Source organism: Podarcis bocagei (genome assembly GCF_964188305.1).
Source record: "Podarcis bocagei genome assembly, chromosome: 7".
NCBI classification, from domain to species: Eukaryota; Metazoa; Chordata; class Lepidosauria; order Squamata; family Lacertidae; genus Podarcis; species Podarcis bocagei.
In genome coordinates this window covers 36930189-36945104 of record NC_138132.1, presented here as the reverse complement: position 1 = coordinate 36945104, position 14916 = coordinate 36930189, and the positions used below count along the sequence as shown (strand labels likewise).

General features: G+C 47.5%; 1 long non-coding RNA gene across 1 annotated transcript; it reads left to right on the top strand.

Moving 5' to 3' along the window:
• Positions 1-211: 211 nt before the first annotated feature.
• LOC308592360 lies at positions 212-3066 on the top strand. The gene is made up of 2 exons (XR_014010488.1): positions 212-2654; positions 2701-3066. It is a non-coding gene; the product is annotated as an uncharacterized lncRNA (long non-coding RNA).
• The last annotated feature ends 11850 nt before the right edge of the window (positions 3067-14916 follow it).

Below are 14916 nucleotides of genomic sequence, written 5' to 3'. Positions count from 1 at the left end.
CACAGTGGTACCTCGGGTTACAGACGCTTCAGGTTACATACACTTCAGGTTAAAGACTCCGCTAACCCAGATATAGTACCTCGGGTTAAGAACTTTGCTTCAGGATGAGAACAGAAATCGTGCTCTGGTGGCGCAGCGGCAGCAGGAGGCCTCATTAGCTAAAGTGCTTCAGTTAAGAACAGTTTCAGGTTAAGAACAGTTTCAGGTTAAGAACAGACCTCCAGAATGAATTAAGTACTTAACCTGAGGTACCACTGTAAAAGTTTAGTGTTCCATAAGATAAAATACACACTACAGAAAAATAGTAAGAATGCTGTCTTACATTCAGCTTATGGTATGGTTTATATGAGTTTTTATTGCTGTAAACCATTTTGATATATTTTTTATGATAATAGCATTCAAATATTTTAATAAATAGATAATTGTACTCACCATATTCAGACACTCCATAGAAACTCATGCATATCTCCCCCCTCCCCATATCCTTCACATATACACAGCTACACACATACATCTCGCCTTCTCTCACACCACATTTTCTTTCTTTCTTTCTTTCTTTCTTTCTTTCTTTCTTTCTTTCTTTCTTTCTTTCTTTTACACACAGCACAGATGTGTGAGTCTCTGCCCGGGTGCATCTCTTCTCCCCCACCCTCATATACATCTACATTTCTCTCACATGCAGAGACAGATCTCTCTCCGTGTGTCTCACACAAACCACCATACAAACATGCCACTCTCAATCACTCAAGTCTCAATCAATCAATGGCCTGGACTCTACTTCAGCAAAGAGTTGGACAAGAGTGGTGCCTTTGCAGCAGCAGCTGGGACTGATCTTGATAGAGCCCCCTTGGGTCTATGGGCTGCAGAGTGGTCTGGCGAGGTTGGCACAAGGCAGAGTTTCTGAACCAGAGGTTGCTCTGGGGCTCGCCCCAATAATCAACTCCTTTCCCAATAACTTTTGCAGGCAGTTGGTTAGATCCAGCACTTGTGCCCCACACTTCCAATGTGACCTTTCTAGTCACTCAGGCCTTTTAAAACAACTTCTGTCTGGGCCTTTCAAACACTGTTTTGTGTGTTAATTGGTGGTTTTATTTTATATCGTATTTTTTGTTTCTTTTTGTAAGCATCTCTAAGAAAATCTTCTATGGGTTGGCTCTGGCTATAGCTCAGTGAGCAGAGCATGAGACTCTTAATTCTCAAGGTTGTGGGTTCAAGCCCCACATTGGGCAAAAGATTCCTGCATTTCAGGAGGTTGGACCCTTGTTATCCCTTCCAACTCTACAATTCTATGATTCTTCTGTATGCAGTAAATAAATGTGACCATCTCAGTCCGGTATATTTTGGGAACCACCTAAATCTGGGTGGCTCCAGGGCGAGGAAGAAATCTTGTTTCCGCCATTCACCCACAAGGTGGCAATGCTGCTCCGTGTATGTGTTTTGAGCCGACAGGCTCATTCCAAGGCAGAAAGGAGCTTTTCCTGGCTGATACCCTGGTCGTCCTTTGCTCAACTGCTGATGATCAAAGCCTTGATTGGAGGGTTACACCAGAGGCTGCTTGCCTGCCCCTTCACTTTTGGCACCTGTTCGGGGGACCCCTTTCGTCTTGTGCCTGGAACTCCTGTGGGCCTGGCAACATCCCACATGGGGCGGGTTCCCATTTGCGTGAGACCTGACTCGCTCCGGTGGCATAAAAAGGCCGAGGGATAGCTGGAAAGGGTTCCACGACAGGCCAGGAATGGGTAACAAAGCCAAGTGACAGATGTGAGTGGCTCTTTTGTCTTGTTGGTGTGAAGTGTTAGGTTTCAACCTTTCTGGAAGCACAAGCAGCGGTGGAGTTTTCCTTCAGAACAGAAGTGCTCAGGCCTGGCTAGGGTGGTTCTGCAGGCAGAGAGAGTCCAGAGCTTTCACCCTCCCAGCATCCCAGAAATTGCCCAAGGGGTTGCCCACATGTCAACAAGGCTTTCTTTTAGCTGCACTCGGCAGAAATCTTCTAGGGTCACTTTGGCCCAGGCAAATGCTTCACATTTTACGTACATTGTTGGCGTCAGCTAAGTAAGATAAATGCTGGTGGCTGAGGCAAAGGGCAGCTTTGCAAAGCTACGTGGTCCCTTCATGGGGAGTTTATTTAGGTAGCAAAGTCCAAGGCTGCCAAGGCAGCAGGACCAGTTTGGCACTTGGCCTGAAATTTCCAGTGTTCTGCTCTCTACTGAAGTGTTGGGAGCTTTTGGGGTCCCCCCATAATAGAATCTACTGCAGGAGCCCTTTGGGCTCTTGACCTCCCTTAATCATTGAGGCAGACTGTGGGTGCCCTGGTGTGTTACTGGAGTGATTCTCTAGCTGCTCCCTGCTTCCTTCTGGCCGGGGCTCATGGCTCAGGCCTAGAACTCTCCCTCTGAGCATTCTTGACCTTGGTGCTTGGCTTGCCTCTTCTACTTGGAAGGCATTTGAGCAGCAAGACTCGTTGCCATGTTTGAAATGTGTGGGTCTTCCCAGAGTCGGGTAAAGATCACAAGTTATTGAAAATATTGCTTTTGGGAGTGTGTTTATTTTTAAACACCTCCTGCTTTGATTGCCTCCTGCTGAGGGTTTCTCTTGCTTAGGGTGCTGCTCTTCCAAACTTAGGTGGGATTGTGTGACTGTCTGCTTCAGTCCTTGTTGCCTTGCAGTTTGGCTGCAAATCCAAGCCCAGCCGGATGGTAGCTTTCTGGGATGTCTCTGCATGCTGAGTCGGCTGTGCCCATTGGCTTCTGTCGTGGTGCCAACAGTTAGTTGAGATGTACTTTTTTTAAACACCCCAATTTCATCATTTCACAGAAGGAGCGATCGATAATTCTCAAGTTAACAGTTCTTGTTTAAAGCTCTGCCCCTGCTGTGCAATGAAAGCAGGCAACTTCCCTTGGCTCAAAACGGCTGTGATGTTAATGCCCTGGTTTTGTGTCAGTTGAGGGCAAATTACCCTTCCATTTCTCGCCATGAGTCATCCTGTCATTACGTGTTAGGCACTTACTGTACCTCCACTACAATGCAATTTAGATCCAATAAAAATTGTGACAGAGTTTTTATCCACTTCATTAAGCTACTAATTTCTTGTAAAAATGTACATTAATCTTTTTTTATAGCTTCATGCAGAGTGGCACATTTCAAGTCCATAACATTGATTAGGTCCTGCCTCGGAATAATTTTCATGGTGCTTTAAAAAATGTAAATGAAGTTGCTATAATTTAATTTTCCAATATAGTTATGACAGTATTGATCTTGGAGAGGAAATATTGGTTCCATTAAAAAGCCAAACAAATGAATTATTGCTAAATATGTTTAGAAATGCAGACTGCTGGAAGGGGCTTCTTTAGGGTTTATTACAGTTATGGTGGACCATCTCTGTAGAGCACATGCCATCAGTGGCCGGGCACCATCTGAAGCTGACTGCTGCTGCTGCTTTAACTCCCAAGTTATTTTAAGTGTGCTAAGAGATAAAGCCAAGCGAGAGCAAACTGGATTTCTGCCTCACCCTCTGCTTCCTGCACTCAGTTCTGGGATTCAGGTAGGGCATCAGGCTAGGAGGGGCCTGATCCTGCTTGCGCCATAGAGATTTTACATGGTTCTACCTTAGGACGGCGAAACTGAGGACTGCCTCAACAGCAAAACCAATTAAATGAAATGTGTGGTGACTGTCAGATTTCCATTAACCCGCATGCTGGAGCTTCATCCCTCTTGCTCGCTGGGTGTCTCTGCTCACTTGTGCTGCTGCTGCTTCCCTTCCCTTGACACCCCTGCCTCCACCCCATGCAAATGGTCCAGAGGACCCAAATGATGGCGCCACTGAACAGCAAATGAGGACAAGGGGTGTGTGTGTGTGTGTGTGTGTGTGTGGATCCACTTGCCTAAGGAGAATGCCAAAGAACCATGGACTTGCCCTTCTCGTTGATAGGTTTTTCATCTGTTCTCTGAATCTGGGCAGCCTGATTTGTGTACACTTTAAATTGTTTGCCGTTTTGCAAATATTACTGTACTTAAGACTGTGTGTGCTTTTTGAGTTTGTAAACAGTCAATACTGCACTTTGCCTGCCTGCAGGACAATGGAGCAGGTGCCTCTTTTTAATCCAGCTGGGGGGCCTGGGAAGAAGACTGATGTTTGCTGTGATCCTGAGGGGTGTTCTGTGTCTTGGGCTGGAAATCCAAACCAGCCATGGACAGAAACCAGGGGGAAATGGCTTTCTTCTTTTAAAGCATTGCTTAAGAAGAAGAAGAAGAGTTTGGATTTGATATCCCGTTTTATCACTACCCGAAGGAGTCTCAAAGCAGCTAACATTCTCCTTTCCCTTCCTCCCCCACAACAAACACTCTGTGAGGTGAGTGGGGCTGAGAGACTTTAAAGAAGTGTGACTAGCCCAAGGTCATCCAGCAGCTGCATGTGGAGGAGCGGAGACGCGAACCCGGTTCACCAGATTACGAGACTACCGTTCTTATCCACTACCCCACACTGGCTCTCTACACCACTTAACACTCCTGAGGTTAAAATTACACATAGGGGGTGAGGGGTGGGGGAGACTGTAAAGGTGATTCCAGCAGTGGGAGAGGGATGGTTGAATGCTTTCCCTTTGGGTTGCTTTTTGTGGTTAAAATGGTACCCCCACTTACAAGACTCTCTGTAATTTATTTTCCTGGAGAGGTGTGAAAAGAAGTAATGATTTGTTCCCTCTAGCACTCCTCTCAAGATCACCTTTGCATCTCCCTGCCCCCCACCCCCTGTGCCCCCCTGCCTCCCACCATCTTGGATCACAGAGGATGGGCTGTGCCTTCCTCCAGGCTCAGCACGCATGATTCTCTGTCCCACCCTCAGACAACCAGGACTGACCTGGCAGGGTTGATGAGGGAAGCTACAGAAACACACACACACACACACACAGAGAGAGAGAGAGAGAGAGAGAATATGATGGACTTTGCCTTAAGTGACAGGGCGTTTTAAAAGTAAATGTGCCCCTAAGTTAGAAAGACCACGGACCCTTGTCTCCTCTCTTTTGTTTCTGGATCAGCAGGGGCCACTGCCCAGTCGCAGCCGCATTAACATCCTGGGAGATTCCCTTGTTTCTTACTGGCAGCGGCTGCCGCCACAGAGAAAGCCCCAAGCAAGAGCTGCCTCTTTAAGCCAAGGGGGGAGTCAGATGCTGCCTTGAGGCCTCCTGTGTACAGAGAAGATATGGGGTGGCAGCCACTTGACCTCATGGCTCAGTCCTTAGGAAGCAGCAGCAGCAGCTCGGAGCAAATGGGCATGACTCACGAGAGAGCCCAGCAGTTTGTTTTAGGACTTAATTTGCTCATAAGTGATCTGGGGTTGGAGGTGAGCAGGCCTGAGTAGAGGCGAAACCTGAGCTCCTCAAGGAGCTCCAGAGTAGGTGAAATGGTAGCAGAATGACAGCAGGGCAAAAACTCTTGGCATTTTCTTGGCTCCGGGAAGGACCATTGCAGCTCAGTGGCAGAGCACCTGCTTTGCATGCCAAAGGGCTCAGGTGCCTCTAGGTAGGGCTGAAACCTTGGGGAGCTGCCGCTGCAGCCGTCACCAGTCAATGCAGACAGTACCAATTAGTCTCATTCAGTATAAGGCAACTGCTGCATTCCTAGCATTGCATAGACAGTGATAGGGACTCGTCGGTTATTTGCCAGGAAAAAGAACTTATCAAAACATCACTGCAGTATGCAGCAGTGTGTAACAGTCAAGTTCCATAAAAAACACATTTATAATAAATACATGGAATTTGAGTGTTATAATAAATACAACACCCTTCAACAATGCTTCTGGGACAGTTTCCAAGAACCTTGATAACATTTTGCTTTGATTTTTTTTTAAAAAAAGCTACATCATGCCGCATTAAAAAGCCTGAGACAAACACTTTTTCCTGATGCTGAAAATACAGTGTTGGTGCCAGACGGGCCTCCTTAGGAAGGGAATTTCACAAATGGGAAATCTCTGGCCAACACTGCCTGCCTTCCTGATCTCTGATGGCTGGAGCACTTGGAGGGAGGTCCTCTGGAGATCACCTCACTGTACAGGCAGGTTGGTTAGGATGGGAGCAGGTGTTCCTTCAGGTAAATAGTCAGCGACACAGACTGGCCATTTCCCTCATTTGGGTGAGCAGAATCGCTTTAGTGAATTGCATTTGCCATTTCACCATCCATTAATTCAGTTTGGAGAAATACATTATTTACACAATGGGCTGCACATGATTGGCTAATTCCGGAATTCTACTGTAAGCCAATCAGGTTGTGGATTCACTTCTATCTGGAGCAGGATTGGGTGGTTCCTGCCAACCAATCATACTGCTGCATTGTTCTAGGACCAATCAGACTGCTGCATTCTGAATCCTATTGTTCTAGGACTAATCAGACTGCTGCAATTTGGATCCTATTGTTCTAGGACCAATCAGACTGCTTCAGTTTGGATCCTATTCAACTCAGTACATAACAAGGTCCTTCTGGAGCTCCTCACTATTATTATTATTGTTTTATTTTAACAACCCTGAACAATTCAGTATCATCAGCAATCTTGACCACTTCACTGCTCACCCCCTGCTCTAGATCATTGACATACAACTTAAAAAGCATGAGTCCCAATACCGATCCTTTGAGGACTGTCAATTTATTCTTGTTTCCTGTTTCTTAATCAGTAACTGATCCATAAAACAACTTATCCTCTTTACCCATGACTGCCAACAGGATTTTTGTTAATGGGGGTGGGGTGGGGGGCAGGACCGACATGACTGGTCAGTTAAGTATTTCTATTGTTTTATTTGTTGGTGGGTCAGCTGCTTGTTTTGTGCAGGTGGCCCTCTAGGGGTCAGTATCCTCCGTGTGCCAGAGAGCATTACTCAAAATCCCAGAGCACCACAGCCTCATTTTATCAAGCCAAGAAGACCAGGTAATGGGAGAAGCACTTGAGTCAGGAGGATTCCTTCTTAATCTTTGTCTCTCTCAAGCTTCTCTTTCCCTCGTTTTCTCTCTCTGCATGTCCCTTAGCATCTTCCCCATCTGCCCCCATTTTCCCCTTCCAAAAAAACCCTTTTGGAACTGAGGACCAAACTGCAATAATAACCACCCTCACCTGCTCTTCTGCTCTTGGACTTGCAAGAAATGCACCCAAGAACAACCAAACCACATCACATTAAATCAGTAGTCAGAAGCCCCTGGGATATGAAGCGCTAATCACTGGGAACCTTAATACAGACAGCAGCTGAAAGAAACAGCCCCCAAGCCCCCACTGTACTAGGCTGGTTCTCAGCCACAAGAGGAAGTGTGGCATAAAAATATAGCAGGCTGGCATTTGGAAATGGAACTGTTTCCCCATGAGGACTAGGGACTTGTCCCCAGAGAGTGCTTGCAAAGTGTAGCCTGGCTTGTGCTGATCTGCCAAAGGCGCCATGAAGAAATGCCTGGCACATCCTTGCCTTTCAGCGCAGCCGTAATCCTTGAACATCTGTGTGTCACCATGCCTTCCTTTTGCCTGGAGGCTAAAGGCTGGATTCTTTTCTTTTTTCACCATGGGGCCTCAATGGAGGGAGCAACCACAGTGGTGGTGATGATGTGGTGGGGCACCTGCCCTGGTGGCTTGACTAAATACCCTACTTCAGATGCTCTGAGGGAGGATGGTGTTCCAGAAAAGCAAATGGTCACCTGGGAGGCTGCCATCTCTCTCTGTGAGCAGCTCCTAGGAGCAGGAGCAGCAGCACGGCCTCCTCCTCTGCCATCGCAGTGCTGTGTGGCTCACAAGGAACACTCTTTGCATTAAACGGCAGGAGGGGCATAGCACTGGGACCTCTCATGCAGGCTGAGAGCTCACTGGAGTGACTAGGTGGCTAATCGGCCAGCCACAGCTGGAGCGACTGAAGCAGGCCTCCACTTCCTCCTGGGCAGGATGGTGGAACAATGTTGAGGATCAGGCCTTTGGGGCTGGCTGTACCACATCCATGGTTCATTTCTCTGAGTGACATTTCCCTCTTCCAAGGGTGGGATTGAGGGCATGCCTAGCTCCCATCCACTGAGACAAAAGCTCCTCCTTTGCAACTGGAACCCCCTATCTGGTGCGTTGAAGTGGGAGTCGCAAACAGCAAGTGGGAATGGCTTCTCCTGGCGGTGGCCAAAAGTGACTCTGTCAGGAATTGTTGCCTTTTCAGATTTGGCCACCTTGTTCCATGCAGAGCTTATTTATGGAACTTTGAAAGTACCTTTGGAGGCCCCAGGCACTCAGGGGAACCTAAAGTGAGGATCATATAACAACAAAATAAACAGCTGTAAGGCACATTTCAGCCCTGTTGGCAAATGAAGAGAGGGAGAGGCACAAGCGTTTGCAAACAGAAGTGTTTTCATTTGCAGGCAGAAACAGTAGATGCCAAAGTTTAGTTTAGTAGACCAATTTACCACTTCACACAACAGTGCTATTTTTCTAGAAAAAGAGGTGCCAAAGCTCACCATGAACTTCTCCCTTGTTCTCTTAGAATGGCAATGGTGCCCACCTGAGAGGTGCCAGAGCTGAGCTCCTGTGTGGGTTCTGGCTGAAAAAAAACCCCTGGTTGTGGTTGTCCCTTCAGATTCTCTAAATAGACAGGTTCCATCCTCTGCTTATTGTGGGAGGCACCCGTGCTCAAGTGCAGTAGAGAAATGCTTAGACACCTCAGCTTCAATTTTCTTTTTGCGTATGTGAAGACGGCTGAGCTGTAGAATTCCTCTGCATTCTAAAACGCCAAATTAGTCCTTGTATAGTTGATGAAGAAATCCCAGAGAGATACATCTCGCAAGGTGAAATCCATTCCTTCACGTTGGCCAAGTTTCCTTAATCTCACTGCTCAAACTTTTCAGTGAGCCATCATGCTTCATTTCACGCTGCCAGATAATCCCTTTTGCTCTGAGTTCTGGGGGTACGGCATGCGCACAGTCTTTTTGGGAGTCATCACAGATGACATTGATGTGTCCGGGCAGCTGATGTAATGAAGAAGTATTGCGTTTTCCACTGTGTTGAACCCAGAGGTTCAAGTGTCTTAATGCAATTGAATTGATTGCAATATTTTATAAAAGTTTCTCCAGCAAAAATATACGGCTAGGGATTCTATTTGCCAAAGGCTATTAAAAATACAACAGCCTGGATCTTGCTGGAATGACGCAGGATGTCAAGCGCTGAATAGAGGCAGCACTGGAGAGAGGCTGTCTTCTTCTTGCTCATGCACTGCCCAGGTTTTCCTCCCTCATAGAAATCTCCCTTGCAGTTCCAACTCCTTCTTGAGCTTAAGTGTGAAAGCTGAAGGTATGAGGTGTGGAGGACATTGTAAGTTGGCAGCTGCCTTTTCTTCATCTGCTCATCCTCTCTCTCTTTCACTAAAGGCCAGGCAAGTCTGCTATGGGTGACGGTTGCCATGGATTGCTGTACCATTGGGGGTAATGTTACCACAGCTATACATTCTTCAAGGAGCAAAGGTTATACAAGAAAGCAATGCCCCTTTCAACAAGTGTTAATGCAGCCTCCTGCACTGATCATGGCCACCATCAATCATGAAATCGCCTTTCCTGCACACCCAAACCTACATACTCCACCGTGGTGCATTGAGCAGGCTTCTAGGAGAAGGCAAAATGTTCCTTTGGGCTCTCTGGCCAGCAACAACATTGATGATATCAGGTAGGCAGAACCTCTCTCTCATTCTCTCTCTCTCTCTCTCTCTCTCTCTCTCTCTCTCTCTCTCTCTCTCTCTCTGCAAAGCCACTTCTTAATGAGATGGTTGGACAGTGTTCTCAAACTACTAACATGAGTTTGACAAACTGCAGGAGGCAGTGGAAGACAGGAGTGCCTAGCTCTTGTCCATTGGGTCACGAACAGTCGGACACGACTAAATGACTAAACAACAACAACAATCTCTGTAAGCTCCTGGCAGCTCTGCCCATGGACCCTGCAGTGTGGACAGTTGCCAGCCCCCCTAGATCTACAAATATTATTGAAAAGTATTGAAAGTACTCAATTATCTGAGATTTTGCCCTCCTAGCAATGTCCTATTCACGGGGTGTTTTTACCCATGATTTCCCAAAAGAAGCTCTACAACTTTAGCTGCCCCCCTCCACCTTTTCCAGATGAGAATGGTACCTCAGAAGCAGCTGTTTGTTCTTTCTCTTTTTCTATTGCAAGTCACTTTGAGGCACTGTCGTATAAAAAATTGACAAATGGCAAATGACTAAGTAGTAGGGAGAGCAGCCCCACAACCACTTCCAATTTGGCCTTGAGCTTGAAAGCAATCCAGGGACTTGGCGCATGCCAGATTTCTTGATCTACGCAAGCTATAAGGCAGAGGAGTGATTGGCAGGGGCCTCCTACTTCCTGCATCCTTCTGCCAGGTTCTGCCACATCCTCGTCCATCAAGCTGCTTTCACAGAAACAGGAGCCAAGCAGAGGGCAGGACCTGTTGAATCCATCCTGGTTAGTCCTGGCCTTGCTGACGGCCTCCTCAGCTACAGTCTGCAGGGTATTGCACAAGAAAACCTTCTTTCCTCTGCACCTTTTGGGGAGCTGCCCAGGTATGCATGGAGAACCCAGAGAACCCAAGCCTGTGTGCTTGCCAACAGCCATCTTAAGTGTTCACCAGGAGAGGGGGATGAGAATTTGCCACCACCTCTGTGCTCTTGGGAACCTTGGAAGCTGCATTGAGTCAGACCATTGCTTCATCTAGCTCAACATTGTCTACACAGGCTGGCAGTGGTTCTCCAGTATCCCAGTGTCTTTTCCATGAAAATACATTTTCCCATACAAAACACCAGCTCCCCATGGAGCTAGAACTCTCCTTCTTCCAGGACCCTGGGCTGAGCCCCTCTCCTACACTAGGGATACCTGCTGCCCTGTACCCGCATTTGGAGAGTCAACCACTGGGTTATGTAATATACCCAGAAATACTTCTCTGTTGGGGTTGCAAAACATCTCCTTTCTGCAGGGCATATTTACTTGCATTGTTTCCCCCACCCCAACATTGCTGCTCTCTGATATGGGTGCTGTGGTGGTTGTGATGGGGTTATAGAGTGGCCACATGTTAGAATAGGTTCCAGAATCAATCATTATCCTTTCCTCCACCATAGCTGTGGGAGCAGAACTGGAGGTCAGGCCAGGGCTGGATTAACACCCTTAGGGGCTCTAAGCACTTAAAAGATTTTGGTGCCCCCATATATATCTAATTCAAAATATGAACAATAATAAACCATAAAATAAAATTTTAGTTTTCAAAATGAAACAAAGCCTACAGTAAGATGGACAATCATGTTTATTTTTGTATACTTTATTTATATTTGGGGGAAAATTCTCCTACTTTTTCTAACTGCAAACTCTTTGATCAGATCCTCAAAACTAATCTTACATAATGCACCTGCTTCTCCGCTTAGTAGACATAAGGGTTATCCCTGCCTGCCTTCTTGAACAGTTGTTCTGTTGGGATTTTTAAAATATACTTCAACTGAGAAAATGAATGCTCAGCTGAGCAACTTGTGACCATTAATGTTGAAAATCTGGCAATGGAAAATCTGGCTGAGTGGAAAAAGGTAAAGCTGGTTTGGTGAAGACCTCAGAAGCAGCATCCAATGTGTGGGCTCTGGTGCACCCAAAGGATTCTGGGATGGGGAAATCTTTAAGTCTTGGTGCCTCCCAGCTGGCCTCTGCCACTGGAGCTGCTCTCTGGGGCCAGGGGACCTCCCTCTTTCAAGGGAAATGCTGTTTCCTTTCGGCTTGTGCTTGGATGGACCTGAATTGGATGAAGGAGGAGAAACCATAACTGTTTTGGAAACAGGAACTGGGCAAATATGGAAGGAGGAGGTGGAGACGTCCATGGATGCTGCCCCCAGCAACTCAGTGACAGGGGTGAGAAATGCTGTCGCTGCCTGGAAACAGGCCTGCGAGCGAGTTCCTTGCTCTTCTCTCTGAGTGGCTGTCATGTCTGTTTCCTTGGGCCACATAAGATGGTCAGGAGCCGCTAGAGACCATGGACTGATGTTGCTTTTTGACTAGAGAGTGCCTAGTCCTCCTTCTATTGATCGATCTCTGTATTTCACCTCAGGACTTCTTCCTCAAGATGGTCGAGGTGGCTGTGTGTCAGTGCATCTCTGCTCGCTTTTGCCAACAGGCAGCCCCCCCCACGCCATGCCTCTCTTTTGCCAAATGCTTCTGGAGCCCAGCAGTGACTGACCACCGCCGCTTTTGATCACCGGAGAGGACAGAGCCTCCTACTCCTCCATCGCCTCTCAAGCCGGCCTCCTCCCTGCAACATCCTGTGGCGAAGGCAAACTTCAGTCTGCTGCGCATGGAGTTTCAGGGGCTGACCCTGCCAAGCGCTGAGCGTGTGACATGGAATGAAAGGTTGCGCTGCCTCCCTGAAAGGCGGTGGAGCAGATCAAATCACAGAGGATCAGGCAGAAAGATGTTGCCTTGCTCTGAGTGACAGAAGTTAATAATTAGTGACAATGATTGACAGATACACTCCATCTGCTGCTCTGATGCCTGGAAGCATTTCTCCCACGACTGTCTGTGGGCACAATGAAATCCTGTGGGAGAGGAAGATGGCCCATGATTGACAGCTGCCTCGGAGAGAGACGGGCCGCTGACAGCGCATTCACTGTCAGGAAAAGCACTGAAGTCTCCGGGTGTTTCATGGAAATCTGGCTGGCTGTATACATTTATTCCATTTCATTTATCATGTCAGGAATGGGTTTAAATATATTACTGGGTAGCCTGTATTTTAACTGCAGGCTTTTTCGCATGCTAAATTAGGCACATTCATATCCTAACGGGGTGGCTGCCTCGCCACTTTCTGGCCACAGACAGGGCAGAAGATGTCAGCCCACCTGGACTGGGCTAATTAGTCCTTCTCTCAGGAGGGGGAGAACCCAACGCAACTGGCCCTGTGAACTGCCATCCTGAAGGGCACCCTACGGATCGAGTCCCTTGGCATGACATGCACTCACAGAGCAGCCTCCCGAGCAGAGGCTGAAGGAGAAAGATGGAGAGCATCTCCTTCCACTTGTGCAACTGAGCCTGGCCAGCCACACACTCTGGCTTAAGCACTGGCTGAGGAGCTTTGCCCCCGTTGCTGACGCATAGCATCATCCGCACAGTTTTCTGTAAGGAAAGATGCAGCACTGCAGCCAGCAGAAGCCCATGGACCGACCCAAGGAGAGGAAAGCGATCTTAAACACATTTCTGTTTGTTAGTCAATTGCAAGATGAAACACTATTCTGTTTTGTTTCTGTATTCTTTATATATAGTGACTATTTTTAAAAAGCAAAAAATAAAGCACTCGGTCTATTTTGGAATAGCTGCACAGCCTGACCCAGTTCAAGGGGCTCACTTTGGTGTTTTAAGCCCTGAATGATTTTTGGTCCCAAATGGATTCTCAGTGAGGGTTGGTGTGTGTGAAGAAGAGCCTTGGTCTCCTGCCCCCAATTTCTCTAAGCCAGGCTTTCCTGTATTTCCCTCCAGTTTCTTCAAATGCAAATGGATCCCTGAGATGAGAGCCAAACTGGCTTTGCCAAACTGAGCTGTCCTTGCAGCTTTGGTCCCTCCTATCATTAGGGGGTCCAGGCTGGGTCTTACCAAGAAATACTTCCTTTAATTCAGATTGTAATGCTGTGTCACATTAACTAAATTGTGCTTGAGACTACAGATAAACACAGACCTTCCAAGTTTCCCTATTTTCCAGGGATAGTCCTAGTTTCTGATTTGATCCCAGAATGTCCTCTTTTCGCTTAGGACATCTCTATTTTCATTGGAGAAATGTTGGAGAGTATGGAGTTACGTGACCCCCGAGCCAAGGAGTTAAGTAACCTTACAACCTTAAAAGACATCTGAAGGCAGTTTAGTTTAATGTTTGATTATGTTGGACGCCGCAGAGTGGCTGGGTCAATCGAGCCAGATGGGCTGGGTATTATTATTATCGTTACTGTAATAATAATAATAGTTACAGGTAGGTAGCTGTGTTGGTCTGCCGAAGTTGAAACAAAATAAAAAATTTCCTTCCAGTAGCACCTTAGAGAACAACTAAGTTTGTTATTGGTATGAGCTTTTGTGTGTATGCATCTGAAGAAGTGTGCATGTACACAAAAGCTCATACCAATAACAAACTTAGCTGGTCTCTAAGGTGCCACTGGAAGGAATTTTTAAAATAATAATTGTCAGGGGCTGCCTCAGGTCTCAGCTCACAAAAGACCAACGCCAAGCTCTTCTTATATACAAGGATGTTTATTGCAGTTCATTATTGGTTCCACAACCGAGGCGTGCAGCCCTGCGTCTTTTAGCCTAGACGTTTGAAGTCCCCTCTGAGTCGGTCCCGCCTCTACACCAGCTTAAGAGGCTTGTGCTAGACCACCTCTTCCTGTCCTTTCTTTTCCGCAGGGTCTTCCTGCCCCCCTGGGTTCCTTCCCTCCTGCTTTCCCCTGACGCGGATCCCTCAGATGCCTGCTCCCCCCTCCTTCGTGCTTTGGGGCCAGGCTCCTCCTCCGGGCTCTCTGCATTTCCGCGCGCCTCCACATTTGAACTTGGCGCGCGTTCGCTACCCCTGACCTTCCTTTTGACAGCTACACTACTCCCTGTACTACTCTCCGCCCCTTCCGGCAGGACGTCCTGCCCCGATCTCCTTCCCCTGTCTCCTTCCTGCTCTGCTCCGTGTGTCACACTGGGAACTCCACCCTTCTCACTCCATTCCTCCTGGGAAGCCGACCCCGATCTCCCACTCCCACTCGGGGTTTCCCTGCTGCTTCCCTGCTCCTGGCAAGTCCCCCCTGTGACCCCCCTTGGCTTGACCAGGGGCACCCCCTTCTGGGAATCCTCCGATTCACTTGAGAGACTCATGGAAGACCTCAAGTCATTGTCATCCTCTTCCTCACTGTCCTGGGTTTCTTCCCCATCGCTCTCCG